Below are 19,169 nucleotides of genomic sequence, written 5' to 3'. Positions count from 1 at the left end.
CCATCCATCCATTCCAGCATGGATGGCATGGGAGAGTGGAAGAATGATTTTTCTTTTTCATTTGCTTAACGGTCTTTCACAGAGCCAAAAGTTTTAAATTTTGACTAGGTCCAATTTATCAAGTTTTCCTTTTATGGATTGTGCCTCTGGTGTCTAAGAATTCTTTGCTAGTCCTAAATTTCAAAGATTTTTTTATTTTATAGGTTTATGTTTTACATGTAAGTCCATGATCTATTTTAAGTTAATTTTTGTATAGATTTGAGAGTTTTGGGTTGTTCTTTCGTTTTGTTGTTTTGCCTCTGGATGTACAATTGCTACAGCACCACTGCATTACTTTTGCACCCTTGTCAGAAATTATTTGGGCGTGTTTATTTATTTATTTATTTTTATTATTATTATTTTTTTAAGATTTTATTTATTTGAGAGAGAGAGAATGAGAGAGAGCATGAGAGGGAGGAGGGTCAGAGGGAGAAGCAGACTCCCCTCTGAGCAGGGAGCCCAATGCGGGACTCGATCCCGGGACTCCAGGATCATGACCTGAGCCGAAGGCAGTCGCTTAACCAACTGAGCCATCCAGGTGCCCTTGGGCGTGTTTATTATCTACTTCTGCTTCTCAATTACGTTCCATTGACTATGTGCTGTCCCTCTGTAAGTACCATGCTGTCTTTTTTTTTTTTTTTTTTTAGGATTTTATTTATTTATTTTGACAGAGAGAGACAGCGAGAGAGGGAACACAAGCAGGGGGAGTGGGAGAGGGAGAAGCAGGCTTCCCGCCGAGCAGGGAGCCGGATGTAAGACTCCATCCCAGGACCCTGGGATCATACCTGAGCCCAAGGCAGACGCTTAACGACTGAGCCACCCAGGCACACCAGTACCATGTTGTCTTGATTACTATGTATAGTAATCCTTAACATCCAGAAGAAAGATTACTCTCATTTTATTCTTTTTCACAGTTGTTTTAGGGCCTTTTCCTTTCCATATAAGTTTTTGCAATAAGTTTTGCAATAATAACTTGTCTATGTCTACAAACCTACAGATCAATTTGGGGAGAACTAGTATCTTATTGAATCTTGTAATCCTTGAATATAGTAAATCTCTCCAATTATTTAATCTCCTTTGATTTCTTTCCATAGCATTTTGTCTTTTTCAGCATACATATCCTGTATGTGTTTTGTTACACTCATACCCAAGCATTTCATTTTCTTTGGAACACTTGTAAATAATATTGCATATTTTCTTTGGAGCTGTTGTAAATGATATTGTGTTGATTTTGGATTTTACTTGTTAGGATATAGAAATGCAGTTGATTCTTGTTTTTTGATCTTACATCTTGTAACATTAGTTTTAGGAGTGATGATTGTTTTTGTTTTGTTTTTAATATTTCTTGTGATGTTCTACATATGCAGTCATGTCATCTAAAGATAGAGATGGTTTTACTTCTTTTTTTTCCAGTTTTATTTCAGTTATTCTGATTTATTCCAATTATTAACAATATTATTTTTTTAAAGATTTTTAAATTTTTTTTAAAGATTTTTAAAAATTTATTTATTTGACAGAGAGATAGAGAGCACAAGTAGGCAGAGCGGCAGGCAGAGGGAAGGGGAGAAGCAGACTCTCTGTTGAGCAGGGAGCCCGATGCGGGGCTCGATCCCAGGACCCTGGGACCATGACCTGAGCCGAAGGCAGCCGCTTAACCGACTGAGCCACCCAGGCGCTCCTTTAAAGATTTTTTATTTATTAATTTGAGAGAGAGAGCACATGAGAGGGCGGAGGGTCAGAGGGAGAAGCAGACTCCCTGCTGAGCAGGGAGCCCGATGTGGGACTCGATCCAGGGACTCCAGGATCATGACCTGAGCCGAAGGCAGTCGCTTAACCAACTGAGACACCCAGGCGCCCTGTATTATTTATTTTTTATTGCCCTATTGCACTCTCTAGAACTCCCAGAACTACGTTGAATAGAGTGGTGAGAATGGACATCTTTTCTTTGTACCAGTCTTAAAGGGGAAACATTCATTTTCTCATCATTAAGTCTGATGTTAGCTGTAGGGTTTTTTTATAAATGTTCTTTGTGAGTTTGAGGAAGTTCCCTCTATTCTTTGATTTTTTTTTTTTTAGACTTTATTTATTTGACAGAGGGAGACCCAGTGAGAGAGGGAACACAAGCAGGAGGAGTGGGAGAGGGAGAAGTAGGCTTCCTGCTAAGCAGGGAACCCAATGTGGGGCTTGATTCCAGGACCCTGGGATCATGACCTGAGCTGAAGGCAGATGCTTAACGACGGAGTCACCCAGGCGCCCCTATTCCTAGTTTTTTAAGAGTTGTGTTGTTTTTTTTTTTTCCACGAAATGAGATTTTTCTGCATCAATTAGTATGCAGTGATGATTTTTTTCTTCTTTGGCCTGTTGATGTGGTGGCTTACATTGATTGATTTTTAAATATCAAACCAGCCTTGCATACCTGAAATAAATAGCACTTGGGCCGTTTTTTTTATATGTTGCTAGATTCTGTTTGCTAATACTTTGTTGAGGATTTTGCATCTAAATTCATGAGATAATGGTCTGTGGTAGAGATTGTATAAAATTGCATTAATTGTCCTTGACATGTTTGATAAAACTCTCTAGTGAAACTGGAGCCTGGAATTTCTTTTCTTTACAGGACTATTCAGGCTATTTTATCATGGCTGAGTTTTGGTAGTTTGTGGTTTTCAAGAAATTGATGCATTACTTCTGAGTTGTCAAATTTATGAATGTAGAGTTGTTCTTAGTATTACCTTTTTAACCCACTTAATGGCTGTAGGGTCTGTTGACCTTAAAAATCTAACAGTCAGTTAATTTACCAGCAAAAATAAGTTTATTCAGGAATAACAGAAAATTGCAATCCGGGACATGCAGACTCTGGCAAAACCATAGACAGGTCCCATAAACAAAGGAGAGGAATGTTATTTTATGGAGGAGGAGGAGAAGGAGTTGACAGTGGTTTTTTTTTTTTTTTTTAGAGATTTTATTTATTTGGGAGAGAGAGATAGTGACAGAGATAGCGAGAGAGAGCACAACTGGGAGGAGAGGGAGAAGCAGACTCCCCACTGAGCAGGGAGCCTGACAGGCCGATCCCAGGACCCTGGGATCATGACCTGAGCCGAAGACAGATGCTTAACCAACTGAGCCACCAGGCAACCCAGCAGTGGTTATTTTTAAAGAAAGTCCATCCCAGAAAGGCACCAGTTCAGGGTGATAATTGTTTCTCATTGACTGAATTGCAGGACTAGTCAATTTCTTGTAGGAGATGCAGTGTGCATCTCTGCCTTTTGGGGCCTGTAATTGATTTCTTCCTGTTAACCATTCTTTTGAGTCCGTATTTGCCATTGAGTGGTAGGGCTCCCCCTTCTGGCCTCCCAACTCCGCTTTAGTTGAGGTTTCCCTTTATTAAGTTTCCTATTTCACCCTTTTGATCAAGATCTTTCTCTGAAAGCATAGCTGATCAAAAGTCAGGTTTTTTAAATTCAGTGACCTTTTGACCCTCAGTGCCAGGAAAGACTTTTCCTGGTTGTCATGCCCCATATCAGATGGAAAATACATAGCAATTGGAAACCAGTTAAGGTCACATTTGAGTAACAAGGAAGGTTAGGAGGGAGAGCTCTCAGGCACTGCCTACCTTATAGTCCATATTTACCAAGATCATAAGCACTGAAGATCATTTCTTTATTGGGAACATCATTTTTACAAAAGTTCAATAGGCAACAAATACAGAAGAAAGTAACATGACAATTTCAGATTGTATAATGGTTCTAAACTGGGATCCTAGATCTGAAAGTCGCCAACTAAAAGTATCTGTTGGCACTTATTCCAACTTAAGGGAGAAAAGTTACCCCTATGGAAGCAAACCTGAAGTTGTTTATGCCTCTTGGAAGTCTCCATTTAAAGCTGCCATGAAAGCAGAACAGTGAATATAGCAAGAGCACACTGAAAGAATTAACTGAGTGCAGGTATAAACATGAAGCAATAGCTGATGAACTTTTTCAAAACAGCAAAACCTCAAAGACATTTTAAAACAGTATTGTTATCTTGAAAGAACTGTTTGGAACCAAATGCGTTACAGTTGGTAAGGTTGCAAATTCAGAGACCATGAATTTGGATAAGAATCCAGAATCAGTTAATAGTTCAGATGAAAGAAATACTTTTATGAATTCCGAACCTTGTAGAAGAAGCAAGTGAAAAATTAATTTGTCATGGGATCACAATGAGGCTGTTTCTGAAAGGCCATAATCAAAAGAAGAGGTTTCCCTCCCTTCACAAGGGTTTGGGAAATGCAGACAAGGGCGTTCATTGTCTTTTCACAAATGAGAAGAAGCAACAGTGAGAAAAAGGTACACAGGCCTGGTCCAGACATCTTTTGGGAAAGCTGTCTTATCAGATGGCATCTGCTTCATTTCCGGGAAATCTTTTTTTTTTAATTTTTTTTAAAGATTTTATTTATTTATTTGACAGAGAGAGAGACAGGAGAGAGGGAACACAAGCAGGCGGAGTGGGAGAGGGGGAAGCAGGCTCTCCAGTGAGCAGGGAGCCCAGTGCGGCGCTCGATCCCAGGACCCCGGGATCATGACCTGAGCCGAAGGCAGACGCTTCACGACTGAGCCACCCAGGCGCCCCTGGTTCCGGGAAATCTTCACTTTCAGGTCACCAGGTGGCATGCAGGGCCAGTTAGGGTTTGGTACTTTCTTTAGATGTGTCACATGAAACCAAGAGTCTGTTTCTTAGAGTTTGGTGGCACAAGGCTGGTTAGCAGTAACTAGTAAGGTCATTTCCATCAAAGAGCCCGATGGTGGGACTCAGTCCTAGGACCCTGGGATCATGACCTGAGCCAAAGGCAGGCAGCATTTAACCGACTGAGCCACCCAGGCGCCCCTAAGCATGGTTATTTTTAATAGAAGCAGTTAGGCCTTTAGAACATTGGAGTATATCTCTTTTTATCAACTGTGGGTCAGAGGAGGCAGGGGCCAAGTGTATTAACGTCCTGTGACTATCTCAAAAAATGAGAATCTATGAATTCCAAAGGGGGTGGATCTGAAATTTGGAAGGACTAACAGCACTGTTAACCGGGGCGTTTGGAGGGTCTCTACAAATTTTGCCAATTGAGTCTTAATAGTGCCATCTATGTGTTTGACTGACCTTGAGGATTGAAGATGGTATGCACAATGAAAGTGTTGTAAAACCGGCCGAACAGCACAGACTTGTTGAAGCCACCTGACTGGAAAAATGGGTTTCCCAATCACTATCAAGTTTAGAGAAAGGTTCTCCAGGTGTAGGGATAATCTTTTCTATGAGAATTTTAGGCACAGAAAAAACATTGGCCTCTCTACAAGGAAAAGCTTCAGTCCGCTGAGGAAGCATGCAAACCATAACTAAATCATACTTATATATCCATGAGACAGGGAAGCTGTATGAAATCCGGTTGTGCAAACAAGTTTCTTTCAGTTGTTCTTTGGACTGGAAGGACAAGTGAGTATAGGCACTTTTTGTGGCTTTATTAATATTTCCCTACCAATGCTGGTTCGTGAATGATAATCATTTTGTCAGTAGACAATAGTTTAATGCATGCACAGTAGTAAGTGGGAACTTTAGAATTTTTGGTAGGGCTGGATTTTCATTTGGTCCAAACCAGCATTTTCTTTTTCTCAGAACGACAATACTTTCTAGATTTCCCATATTGTTTTTCCCTCTCTGGGGCTAATTGTTGGGTATCTCTTGTTAGTGTTCCCAAATGATAATTTGGGAGAACATCCCTTTGGACCATGACAGAGGTTTAGCTCTTGGTTTCCTTGAGAGCAGTGCTTTTGGTAGCAATATCAGCAAGGTTTACTCTGGCACCCAGGAGGTCGAGTCTGGAATGCCCAGGAACCTTAATAATAGCCAGAGCAGCAGCAAAAATATGGCGTCTAGTAAATTTTGGATATAGGAGCCATTTTTAATTTTATCCCCATTAGAGGTTAAGGAAACCGTAGTTTCCATAATGTTCCAAAGGCATACTGACAATGGGTATAAATGTTTGCAGTTTTACCCGTGCCCAACGTACAAGCCTGAGTGAGGGCATAAAATTCAGCCTGTTGTGTAGCCAGAGGTAGAAGTCCTGCCTCAGTGACTTCAGAGGAAGTTGTAATAGCATACCTAGCATGATATTTAGCATTTTCATCCTTTATTTTTTCCCTAAAGATTTTGTTTATTTGAGAGAGAGAGAGAGCACGAGTAGGGGGGAAGGGGCAGAAGCAAAGGGAAAAGCAGACTCCCCGCTGAGCAGGGAGCCTGACGCGGGGCTCGATCCCAGGACCCTGGGATCATAACCTGAGCTGAAGGCAGACGCTTAACGACTGAGCGCCCAGGTGCCCCAGTCTTTTTTTTTTTTAAGGATTTTATTTATTTGAGAGAGAGACACAGCACAAGCATGAGCAGGGAGAGGAGCAGAGGGAGAGGGAGAAGCAGACTCCCTGCTGAGCAGGGAGCTGGATGCAGGGCTTGATCCCAGGACCCTAAGATCACAACCTGAGCTGAAGGCAGACACTTAACCGACTGAGCCACCCAGGCGCCCCGCATTTTCATCCTTTAAATAAGAACCATCAGTAAACTGTTAAAAATCTGCAGTGGTTAGAGGAGTTTTGTGTAAATTGTCACAGGGAGTCGAAGGATGGTCTGTCAGCATTAAGCAGTCATGAGGGGTTTCGTCAGTGAAGGAGGGGAGAAAGACTAGCAGGGTTAAGGTTATTGCAGCAGGAAAGAGTTCTGTGAGGGGCCATGGGCAGCAGGATGTCCTAGGAGGTGAGATGACTGAGAAGTGCTGAGTGTGAGGAGACTTCAGGAGGGCCTTTACTGCGTGGGGCACAGAGGGTTAAAGGGGATCCTAGATTATTTCTTCAGTGGCTTTAACTACAAGGGAAGGTGGCAGGAATGGCTCTGAGGCAAAGGGAATATCCCCATGCCACAGGCTCCAGTTGTTGGTCATAATACCCTGGGGGTTGGTGATGGTCCCCATGTTTTTGGATGACTACTCGAAGGACGTTCCCTTCCCTCTCACATACAAAGAGGAGAAAGGGAAGTTGATAATTAGGATGTCTGAGGGCAGGGGGCTTTATTAGGCTTTTCTTTAAAGTTTCAGAAGCTGGGGTGCCTGGGTGGCACAGTCAGTTGACCGTCTAACTCTTGGTTTCGGCTTGGATTGTGATCTCAGGGTCATGAGATCAAGCCCCACATTGGGCTCCACACTCAGTGCAGAGTCTGCTTAGGCTTCTCTCCTTCTCTTTCTGCCCCCCCTCCCCCTGAGTGCGTGCTCTCTCTCTCTTTCAAATAAATAAGTAAATCTTTTTTAAAAAACCTGTTAAAGTCTCAAAAACTATATCCTCTTGATCTTTTAAATAAAAAGCAGCAGGTTTGTCATTTTTTAGTAAAGCATAAAGAGATTGAGCCATAGAAAATAAGTTTGGAATCCAGTTTCAGTGGTAGCCAGCCAGTCCAAGAAAACCTTGTAATTGGTGTGTAGTTTTAGGTTTTGGACAGTTCAGGATGCCACGAAACCTTCCTAGATCCAAATGTGGACCTTGTTCCAAGATCAGGTGCCCTATGTATCGAATCTGAATTTGAGCCAAGTGCAGGGGTTTTTTTTGAGGCTTTATGTCCCTTTACATCTAGAAGTTTTAACAGGTGATGCTGTCTCCTGTGAAGAGGTTGGAGAAGAGCAGCGGAGAAGCTAACCATCTCCATATTGTGACAAAGCAGAGCCTGCAGAAAACTTTATATCATCCAAATCAGACTTTAAGGATTGTGAAAAGTCAGAGGACTGTGCGTAACTCTGGGGCATTACTGTCCCAGTGTATGCCTGTTTTTCCCAAGTGAAAGAAAAAAAAGGCTACCCTTATTAACTGGAATACTAAAAAATTCACCAAATAGATCAATTAGCGTGAACAATTTGCTTTCGGTGGGAATGGATGTCAGTAGCATATGGGAGTTAGGAACAACAGGGTGCCAAGGGATAATGATGATACTTATTTTCCACAGGTCCTGGACGAACCTCTGTCTTTAGCCAAGGGGTCTTCTCAGGGCAAAATCAGGGTATCACAGGCCCTGAGCTTTGTAGCTTTGTAATCTTCTATCATGAGCTTGATGCCTTGAAGGGTTTCTTTATTATAGGGTATTGATTCATTCTGGGGAGAGGTTTTGAGGGATCTGAATATTGATGGGAGGTGTACTGTGGATGCTGCCAATAACAGTTGAAGATTTTGTTCATAAGGAGGAAAGTAGTGGATCCAATAGGAACAAATGACCAGTGTCCCCAGACTCCGCTATAGTGCCATCAGAGAAAGAGCAAATAAAAGATGTCAAGGGTAATTTAATCCCCTGGTTAGCTATCTTGATTACTGCTGTCAAATTCTAGAATTATTTCCCCCTTTTGGGAGAAATTCCCATATGATATTTTTCTAAGAAATCTCAGCCTGATAAATGAACAGGGGTAGAGGAACTAAGGAAGAAAAAGGATGGGTATCTCTCAAACGGCCTAAACAAAAGGGAATAGGTTCAAAGGCAGGAACCTGTTGAGGTTCATTAGAGATTCCACTGTTTGAGTTGTTTTAGTACTCTGAGACAGGGGCTGCTTTATAGCAGTATAGCCAAGAGTGTAGCTCCCGTGTCAATAAGGACCGAAAGAGATTCATTCCCAAGCCAGTTAGGAGGGAGGATTGGGAAGAGCCCCGTAGTTTCTTGGAGTTCTGTCATTGGGAATTAGGAGGACACTGGTTAGGCTGACTAGATGGCTGAAGTTCCTGGAGCACTTAAGCTGGTAATAGTCTTTTTTCCAATGTCCTGGCCCTTTGCAATAATAGCATCCTTTGATGAGCATTCTTCATTTGCCAGAGTTAAAAGTTGAGAATTTTAGCAGTCTTTATTTTAGGTGACTCCTCTGGGATACTAGCAAGCTGGTTTGCTAAATTTAAACTAAATCTGGAGTGGGCATAGTTTCCCATCCTGGAAAAACTGGTTCAGCCCATTACTAAACATAGTTAAATGCTACCTAGGCAGAGTCAACATGTAAAGGAGGACCAGAATTTTTTTAAGACAGTTTGGAGTTGATTGCAATGGTCATAAACACGTTCATTAGGCTTTTGTGTGCAAGCCTGAATTTTGTTCGAATCAAGAGGCTTAGGAAAAGCTACTATAGTTGCTTAGTGGAGAGTTACAGTGAGTGTTCTAGCATCCTGCCAAAAGTTAGAGGTTTCTTTCTCTAAATCCCCTTTAGGATATTCCCATCAGGCTGGCTTCATGCACTGTTTGGCCTGGCCCTCACCAACAAGCATGAGGACTAATTGATAAAAATCTGAGAAACTATGAATTTGAATAACTTTATTAAATTCTTCAGCAAAGCTGTTATGGGGGTGATCCTTTGTCACTTTAGCAAACTCTAACTATGACTCTCAATTTGGCCTTAGTCCAGGGAACCTAAGAAATTTGAGGTTGATTTGGATCCTCAAAAGATAATTTTAAAGGGACAGGTTCTGATAGGCTCTGACAGGCTCAGAGGAAGAGGGAGTGGGGAGAGTTTCAGGGAATAAAGGAAGTTTGGTGAAATGATTAGCATGGGGGAGCAGGGGACACAGAGAAGAGGTCAGGATGGTGGATGGTGCTGAAGTGAGGCCTGAGCTCTGGCTGCTGCAGTCCTGAGGCATAGAAGACAAGGGAGGGGGTAACAGAGGCCTCAGAAGCCTTTTTTGTCTTTCTTTAAATTTATTTTTTTTAAGATTTTATTTATTTGCGAGAGAGACAATGAGAGACTGAGAGCATGAGAGGGAGGAGGGTCAGAGGGAGAAGCAGACTCCCTGCTGAGCAGGGAGCCTGATGTGGGACTTGATCCCGGGATTCCAGGATCATGACCTGAGCCAAAGGCAGTCGCTTAACCAACTGAGCCACCCAGGCGCCCTTTTTTTTTTTAATTTATTAATTTTTTTTTAAGATTTTATTTTTTTGTCTTTCTTTAAAGGTTTGCCTCAGTCTAGAAATTCTGTTTTGTGGAGAGACAGTTTTAGATTCCTGATAACATTTGGAAGCCTCAAAATATGAATCAAAACATCCCATTCAGTTTCCACAATTTTAGAGCCTTAGCTATTCAATTCAGTTTTGAGAAAAGTAAGTTTGGAAAGATTGGAAGTTACCCATAATGTCCATTTGAGGTTCTAAGCTACTTTTGATTAAATTGGTCTATTTACTAGAAATGTGCACGAGGAAGGGACTAGAGTATTTAAATATAAGATTGGGGGGGGCGGTGCAGCTGGCTGGCTCAGTTGGAAGAGTATGTAACTCTTGATCTCAGAGTTGTGAGTTCGAGCCCCATGCTGGGTATAGCGATTACCTATAAATCAATAAAACTTAAAAACTTTTTAAAAAGATTTTATTTACTTATTTGACAGAGCAAGAGAGCACAAGCACGGGGAATAGCAGAGGGAGAGGGAGAAGCGGTCTCCCCGCCAAGCCAGGAGCCCGATGTGGGGCTTGATCTCAGGACCCCAGGATCACGACCTGAGCAAAAGGCAGACACTTAACCATCTGAGCCACCCAGTGGCTTTTTATTTTATTTTTTTATTTTAATAAAAAAATTAAATATAAAATCAGGCCAGGGTCCCAGTAGGGGGGGCCCTCAAAGCATTTTGATGACTGGGATCCCATTTTTAGGGTTTTCTTTGTTTTCTAGAGCAAAAAACCAAATTCCTAAACAGCACAGTTTCAACAGGAACAGCCTGGTTCCAAAAGGAATCAGACCAAAGGCCAACACACTCAAGTAGGAACAGCCCAGTTCCAAAGGAATCGGACTGAAGGTTAGTACAGTTCAATAGGAACAGTCTGGTTCTAAAAAGGAGTTGGACTGAAGGCCAAATGAGTATTCTCAGAAAAGACAGAGCCTTAAAGCAGATCCTCAAGAAAGCCTGGAGAGCACAAACACAGAGAACAGAGTGACTATAGGGGGAAATTTACCTTCGAACTCCAGGGTGAGTAAGAAAGTAGTGAGCTCAGTTAGCTCTGTGGCTCCTGGCTGCCTGTTTGCTTACCAGACTTAGAGTTATTGGGGATCTTCCCCTGACCTCACTTCTCATCACCAAATGATGTTAAAAATTAACCTTAGGGGTGCCTGGGTGGCTCAGTCAGTTGGGCATCTTACTCTTGATTTCAGCTTAGGTCATGATCTCAGGGTCAGGAGATCGAGCCCAGTGGTGGGCTCTGTGCTCTGCTCAGCAGGGAGTCTGCTTGCGATTCTCTCCCCCCCCCCCCCGCTCGCCTACATTCTCCCTCTCTCTCTCTAAAATAAATATTTAAAAAAAATTAACCTTAAAACAGTTATTTTATCAGCAAAGGTGAGTTTATTTGGGAATAACAGAAAATTGCAATTTGAGACATGCAAGCTGTGGCAAAACCATAGACACAGCCCACAAACACAGGAGAGGAACATTGTTTATGGAGAAGAAGGAGGAAATTGGAAGGGGTTGTTTTGAAAGAAAGTTCATTGGACAAAAGCATGAGTTCAGGGTAATGATTGTTTCTCATTAGCTGAGATGCAGGGATAGTTTCTTCTAGGAAATGCAGTGTACCTCTTTTCCTGTTGGAGCCTGTAATTGATAATGCTTCCTATAATTGACATTGAGTGAGTAGTACACCCCCCCCCCCAAAAATCTGGACTCCCACTCCAGTTTAGTAAGGTTTCCTTTAATTAATTTTCACAGGTTTATAATGATATCCTGTTTCCTTATTCATGTTGGTGATTTGTCTTTTATTTTTAATCTTTGTCAGTCTTGCCAGGGTTTATAAATTTTATTGACCACCACTCCCAACCCAAAGAACTAGCTTTTTGTTTTATTGATTTTCTCTATTTTCCTGTTTTCAGTTTATTGATTTCTGCCATCTTTATTATTCTCTTCCTTCTGCTCACTTTGAGTTTATTTTGTTCATCTTTTTCTACTTTCTTTTTCTTTTTCTAGTTTCTTGAGTGAGGAACTTACATTTTTTAAGTTTGTTTCGTGTTTTTTGTTGTTGTTGTTGTTTAGTAATTTCTGTGCCCAACGTGGGGCTTGAATTCCCAACCCTGAGATCAAGAGTCACATATTCTTCTGACTGAACCAGCCAGTTGCCCCCAGAACTTATATTATGGATTTGAGATCTTTTCTCTTTGTTATTGAAAATATTTAATGCTATATATTTCCCTCTCAACACTGTTGTAGATGCTTCCCACAATTTTAATATGTTGTATTTTCATTTTTATTCACTTCTGTGTATATTTTAAATTTCTTTTCAGATTTCCTCTTTGACAGTTGCTTAATTAGGAGTGTGTTGTTTAGTGTCCATATGTTAAATGATGTTCTGTTGTACTTCTTTTATTGATTTCTAGTTTGATTCCATTATGGTCAGAAAACCTATTCTGTGTGATTACAATTCTTTTAAATTTGTTGAAGTTTTTTTTTATTATCTAGGATATGGTATTTTGAATATTCCATTGATGCTTGAAAAGATCTTTCATTTTGAAAGCAGATTAAGAGTTACAAACAGCTCAAATGTTCTCATCTGTTTATTTGCAGACAGCTGAAATGAATTATTTTATTGAATGGAATGACTCTTAGCTTGGGAAAGTATGAGAAAATATATTTATAAGGAATATCTAATTTCTTCAGAGGGACGTGAGAGTAGATATGATTTGCAAGTATCATGCTGTAATAAAATTTTGCCCATAGTAGACATTTTAGGATAATTTAGATACATCATCTTTTTTTTTTTTTTAAGATTTTATTTATTTATTTGACAGCGAGAGAGGGAACACATGCAGGGGGAGTGGGAAAGGGAGAAGCAGGCTTCCCGCTGAGCAGGGAGCCCGATGTGGGGTTTGATCCCAGGACCCTGGGATCATGACCTGAGCCAAAGGCAGACGTTTAATGACTGAGCCACCCAGGCGCCCCTAGATACATCATCTTATAATAATAATTGTGTCTGTAGTGTTATAATATTCTGGAGTTGGCCCATAAAAATGTTAGATAACAGCCCCAAATTATGTGAATTAATATGTCTGAACTACTAGAGCAGACGGGTTCATAACTTAAGTTTAACGTATGTGGAGGAACTTGACATGAGAGGTCTCATCTTAACAATCTGTGATAAGAGGTGAATATTCTCCCAAATACAGAATGAATATTCTCATCTACAACTGAAGTGTGGTACTAGCAAAACAGTATTATAATGTGTTAAGATAGAGTTGGTGAGTTTACTGAAAATGCGTGGATGTTGGAAACCCACGAGGTCTTGATAATATGTGAGTTTCTTCAAAGGAAATATGAGTACACACAGTAGCATTCTGTTGATAGAAGAGGCTTTGTGATAATAGGACTAAGAACAATTGGGCCTTAGAGAAGAAAGTTTACCACATTTATATCACCTACAGCCGTTCAGAGGCACTGTGGTGATCTGATCAGCAAGTTTCTGTCCTTAAGGTTAAGACTCCCACCTTTGGTGTGTTCATTAAAAAATATTGAGTTTGTATCTCAAGATTTTTCATATTCAGTGCATTTTTCTAAATAATGATATAATTTTGAGTATTTTACCTGAGAAGCAATTTTGTGGTTCTTTTTTTTAAGATTGTATTTATTTTGAGAGCGAGTGCACAAGTGGGGGTAGGGGCAGAGGGAGAGGGAGAGAGAGAATCTCAAGCAGACTCCACACTAAGGTCAGAGCCCGACACGGGGCTCAATCCCATGACCATGAGATCATGACCTGTGCCGAAATCAAGAGTTGGACGTTTAAGTGACTGAGCTACCCAGATGTCCCAGTTTTGTGGTTCTTTAATGTCTCTTCCCATGAAGTAGAAGAATGTGTATAATTTTGGTCCCAAAATTAATAAACCAAGAACTAATTCGCAGTACAACTTTGCTCTCATAGAATCTATGGTAAATTTTAAAAAATGTTTAGTGCATGCTTGAAAAGAAAGTATATTCTGTGATTGTTGAATGCAGAGCTCTGTACATTAGGTCAAGTTGATTTTGTTATTTAAATCTTCTGTATCTTGGGACACCTGGGTGGCTCAGCTGGTTAAACGTCTGCCTTCAGCTCAGGTCATGATCCCAGGGTGCTGGGATCGAGTCCTGAATCGGGCTCCTTGCTCAGCCTGCTTCTCCTTCTACCTGCCACTCCCCCTGCTTGTGCTCGCTTGCTCTCTCTCTCTCCCCCTCTCTCTGACAAATAAATAAATCTATCTTTAAAAAAAATCTTCTGTATCTTTATCATTTTTTGTCTGCTTGTTCTATGGCTGAGAGAACTGTATTAATCTTCCAATATAATTGTGGGCTGATTTCTTCCAGTGGTCTTTCAATTTTTGCTGCGTGATTGAGTGTATGTTACAAGGCCATGTTATTATGTGACTGTAGGTTTTTAGGACCTTCAGGTTATGAGACTGACGCACTGCCTACTGCACTAAGAAGGCACTTGATTGTAGATTTTTAAATAACTGAATATTCCAGGAGAATTGTCCCTTTTATTTGTGTCTTTATTTCTAGAAATACTTTCTAAAGTATTAAAGTCTAATATGATACTATTTGGCTTTAATTTGGTAGTATCTTAATGGCATCTTTTTTCCTGTGCTTTCACTTTCAAATTTTCTGTGTCCTTATATTTTAAATGTATCTCTTGTTAACAATCTATAGCTAGATTTTTTTTAAATCTAGTCTCCTGGACTCCCCATTCCTCCCTACCCCCCAGTTATTAGATATTGTGAATTGTGCTTAATGAATGTTCTTATATATGTCTATGCTGCACATAATTGTTTGGTCATAAGGTATGCAAATATTTAGTTACAGAAGCTACTGCCAACAGTTTTACAATCTTGTGCCAGTTTTTAACACCATCAGATGAAGTGTGTGAGAACTGGAGCGCACCAGGGTGGCTCAGTTGGTTGTGTCCTACTCTTGATTTCAGCTCAGGTCATGATCTCAGGGTCGTGGAGTGGAGCCCCGTTTTGGGCTCTGTGCTCAGCAGGGAGTCTGCTTGAGGTTCTCTCTCTGCCTCTGTGCTTCCCCACCCCACCCCCAAATGTGCATGCTCTCTCTCTCAAATAAATAAATAAATCTTAAAAAAAAAGTGTATGAGAACTGTTGATCCACCTAAGTGCCCAAATTGGTATTTTGAGTTTCTTGTTTCTTTAAGTTATAACCATCTAGTGAATATGTAGCAGTATTTCATTGTGGTTTTGGTTTGGTTGGGTTTGGTGTTTTGTTTTTTTGAGATACAACAACATTATATTAGTTTCAGGTGTACAACATGATTCAGTATTTGTATACACTGCAAAATGATCATCACAATAAGTCTTGTTAACATTCATCACCATCATAGTTACAATTTTTTTTCTTGTGAGGAGGATTTTTAAGATTTACTCTCAGCAACTTTCAAATATGCAATACAGTATTATTTATTATAGTCATTATGCTATACATTATATCCCCATGACTTATTTATTTTATAACTGGAAGTTTGTACCTTTTTTTTTTTTTTACACCACATTCACCATTTCACTTATTCCCACCCGCCAACTCTAGCAACAACCAGTCTCTTCTCTGTGTGAGTTTAGGTTTTTTGTTTGTTTTAGATTCCACATATAAGTGAGATCATAGGTTATTTGTCTTTCTCTGACTTAATTTCACTTGGCATAATGCTGTAAAGGTCCATCCATGTAGTCACAGATGACAAAATTGCCTTCTTTTTTATGGCTGAAAAGAAATGCCATTATAGCCTCCTAGATTTTTTTTTTAAGATTTTATTTATTAATTTGAGAGAGAGAGACAGAGATAGCGAGAGAGAGCATGAGTGGGTTGGGGGGAGAGGGAGAAGCAGGCTCCCCGCTGAGCAGGGAGCCCAGCTCGGGGCTCGAGCCCAGATCTCTGGGATCATGACCTTAGCCAAAGGCAGACACTTAACTGAGTGAGCCACCCAGGTACCCCTGTAGTCTCCTAGATTTTTAACAGAACTTTGGTCCATGTACATTTAACATAATTACTGATACATATAAGTTTAGACCTACCACCTTTCTTTGTGCTTTTTGACCCACATGTTTCATGTTTTTCTTTCCCTTCTTGTCTTTTTTTGAATCATTTCTTCTCATTCTATCTCATTACTTGTATCAGTTGGACTGCACATAGACTTGATTACCACTTTTTTAGTGATTATCTTAATTACAGCACATCTACTTAGTATAGTCTAAAGTTAATACTTGACTCTCAGATAATCCAGTAACCTTTGAACACTTATTTTCATTTATCCTCTTTCTAACTTACTACCGTTGTTAGGACTTAATTTTATCTTTTTCTCTTTTAATCCCATAAAATATCATAATTATTTCATGCAGTAAAATTATTTGATTTTTTCCCCACATATTTATCACTATCTTTGCTCTTCATTCCTTCATACGTGTCTAAAATTTCATTTGAGATTACTTTTTTATAAAGATTTTATTTATTTATTTGACAGAGAGAGACACAGCAAGAGAGGGAACACAAGCAGGGGGAGTGGGAGAGGGAGAAGCAGGCTTCCCGCGGAGCGGGGAACCCGATGTGGGGCTCGATCCCAGGACTCTTGGATCATGACCTGAGCCGAAGGCAGAGGCTTAACGACTGAGCCACCCAGGCACCCCAATTACTTTTTTTTTTAAACCTAAATATATGCTTTATAAAAACTTTAGCACTATACATACTTGGGGCTGGATAGTTTTTAGTTGTGGGGGACTATGCATTGTGAGATGGTTAGCATTCCTGGCCTCTGTCTACTAGATGTTAGCAGCACCCCACATTTTGACAACCCCAAATGTCCCTGGGGGTGAAAATTATTCCTGACTGAAAACTACTGTTTTTAGGGTGCCTGGGTGGCTCAGTCGGTTAAGCATCTGCCTTCAGCTCAGGTCATGATCCCAGGGTCCTGGGATCGAGTCCTGCGTCGGGCTCCCCACTCAGCGGGGAGTCTGCTTCTCCCTTTGCCTCTGCCTGCTGCTCTGCCTACTTGTGCTCCTCTCTCTGTCAAATAAATAAAATCTTAAAAAAAAAAAAAACTGCTTTAGAATTTCATTTGATGTAAGTCAGCAGATGGTGGTGACTGTTAAAAATACCTATCTAATAATTTTTGAAAGGGGTTTTCACTGGGCATAGAATTCTACCTTTTTTTTTTTTTTTTCACATTTAAAGTAACTTTGTGCTGGCTTCTGTCTTTCGCTGTTGCCCTTGAGAAGTCAGGGGACTACTGCTGTTTTAAATATAATTGGTCTTTTTTTTCCTTTGGTGGCTTTTATAAAGTCCTTATCTTTGGGTGTTCTGCAGCTCTGTTATGTTGTGTTTATGTCTAGAGTTCTTTTTATTTATTCCACGTGGGAGTTATTAAGCTTCTTGTATCTGTGGATTGGTGTCTGTCATGAGTTATAGAACATTTTCAGCCAGTATCTCTTCACATTTTGCCTTTAAACAGCTCTCTTTGTCCTTCTTACTCTATCCTTCATGTCTCTTAACGTTTTATGTGTTTTGCATCTGTCTCTGTGTTGCAGTTCATATAATTTCTTTCCTGTCATCCAGTGCACGGATTCTCCTTCTAGCTCTGTCTAATGTGCTATATCTGGTTCATTTTCCAGTCTACTGTAGTTTTGTCTTTACTGAAGATATTTTCAAGCTTATCTTGAAACATAATCTGCTTCTTTAAACATAGTAAGCATAATTGTTTTATAATATGTGTCTGATTCTGCTGTCTCTTGTTTTTGCTTCTTGCTCATGGTACTTTGTGTGATCGGTTATTTTTTATTCTTTGCTGTTGATCTTAAAAAATTGTTTGTGGGAATTCTCTGTGGCCAAGGATGAGAGTGCCTTTCTCCAGAAAGAATTTAGTTACCAGCTGTCTGGGGAACCATTTTCAGGGTTTGAGGCTTTAGCCCTTCCCTTCCCCATATCCATGCAACTTTCTTTCTGTTACCTTACTCTGAGGGCAGTGAGGCCCTTGGAAGTCCCAGCTTTATGGAGGGTGGGGTGTCCTGTCTTTAGGAAAAAAAACAAAACAAAACCCTGGCCTTTCATGTCCCCTCTCCTTTGAGAGCAGTTCAAATCTACCTTGATAAGCAATTCTGTTTACTATTTGTTCTTGCCCTAGCTCAGATTTTGCCCTGGTGATTTAGAATTTAGAGTCTTCAGAATATAAGTGAAGCAGAGGACAGAGAAGTGTCAAGAAATTTTACCCTCTCTGCAAGCTAATAAGGTAGAGTGCCTCAGTTTCATGGATGTTGGCAGAAGACATGAGAATCCTGGTTCAGAGAAAAGGGGCTTTATAACTCGTGGTATAGCAAATGGCATGAATTTCATGTTTGCTCGTCTCCCTTGCCCTCCAAATTGCAGAGTACTGTAGAGTTTGTATCATTGCTGAGGGGAACTCCAAGCTTAAGAAAACCCCAGACATACATACATACATACATACATACATACATTTATTTATTTATTTATTATTTAATTTATTTAAGAGAGAGAATGAGAGACAGAGAGCATGAGAGGGAAGAGGGTCAGAGGGAGAAGCAGACCCCCCCCGCTGAGCAGGGAGCCCGATGCGGGACTCGATCCCGGAACTCCGGGATCATGACCTGAGCCGAAGGCAGTGGCTTAACCAACTGAGCCACCCAGGCGCCCCGAAAACCCCAGACCTTTATTTATTTATTTATTTTTTATTTTTTTAAAAGATTTTATTTATTTATTGGACAGAGAGAGAGAGAGAGAGAACACAAGTAGGCAGAGGGAGAGGGAGAAGCAGGCTCCCCGCAGAGCAGGGAGCCCGATGTGGGACTCGATCCCAGGACGCTGGGATCATGACCTGAGCCGAAGGCAGCCGCTTAACCGACTGAGCCACCCAGGCGCCCAACCCCAGACTTTTAAAGAAAGCTGCTAGCACGCCTGTCCAAACTTTGCCCTGGAGGAGACATTACCTTTTTTACTCTGGACAGCAAACAAATCTGCCCTTTGTCCGGAAGGAAAATACGTACTTGTCTTCCAAAGCTATTCACCATACAAACATCCTTGAAAAGATAGTCCAGAACAAAAGTTGCCTCTGCTCAGAAGACATGTAGAAATACAAGAGACCCATAGAGAATTGGCTTTCAACCAGAA

The 19,169-nt window shown here is 40.7% G+C and overlaps 1 protein-coding gene across 2 annotated transcripts in view; it reads left to right on the top strand.

Annotated features, from left to right (window-relative positions):
* Positions 1 to 19,169, top strand: part of ATF1 (activating transcription factor 1) — a 78,509-nt gene that overhangs the window by 15,102 nt on the left and 44,238 nt on the right. The window lies entirely within an intron of this gene.

Source organism: Neomonachus schauinslandi, chromosome 5, assembly GCF_002201575.2.
Source record: "Neomonachus schauinslandi chromosome 5, ASM220157v2, whole genome shotgun sequence".
In the NCBI taxonomy this organism is placed as follows: Eukaryota; Metazoa; Chordata; class Mammalia; order Carnivora; family Phocidae; genus Neomonachus; species Neomonachus schauinslandi.
Note: the sequence above shows the minus strand (reverse complement) of the source record. Positions and strands in the feature narration are given on the sequence as shown.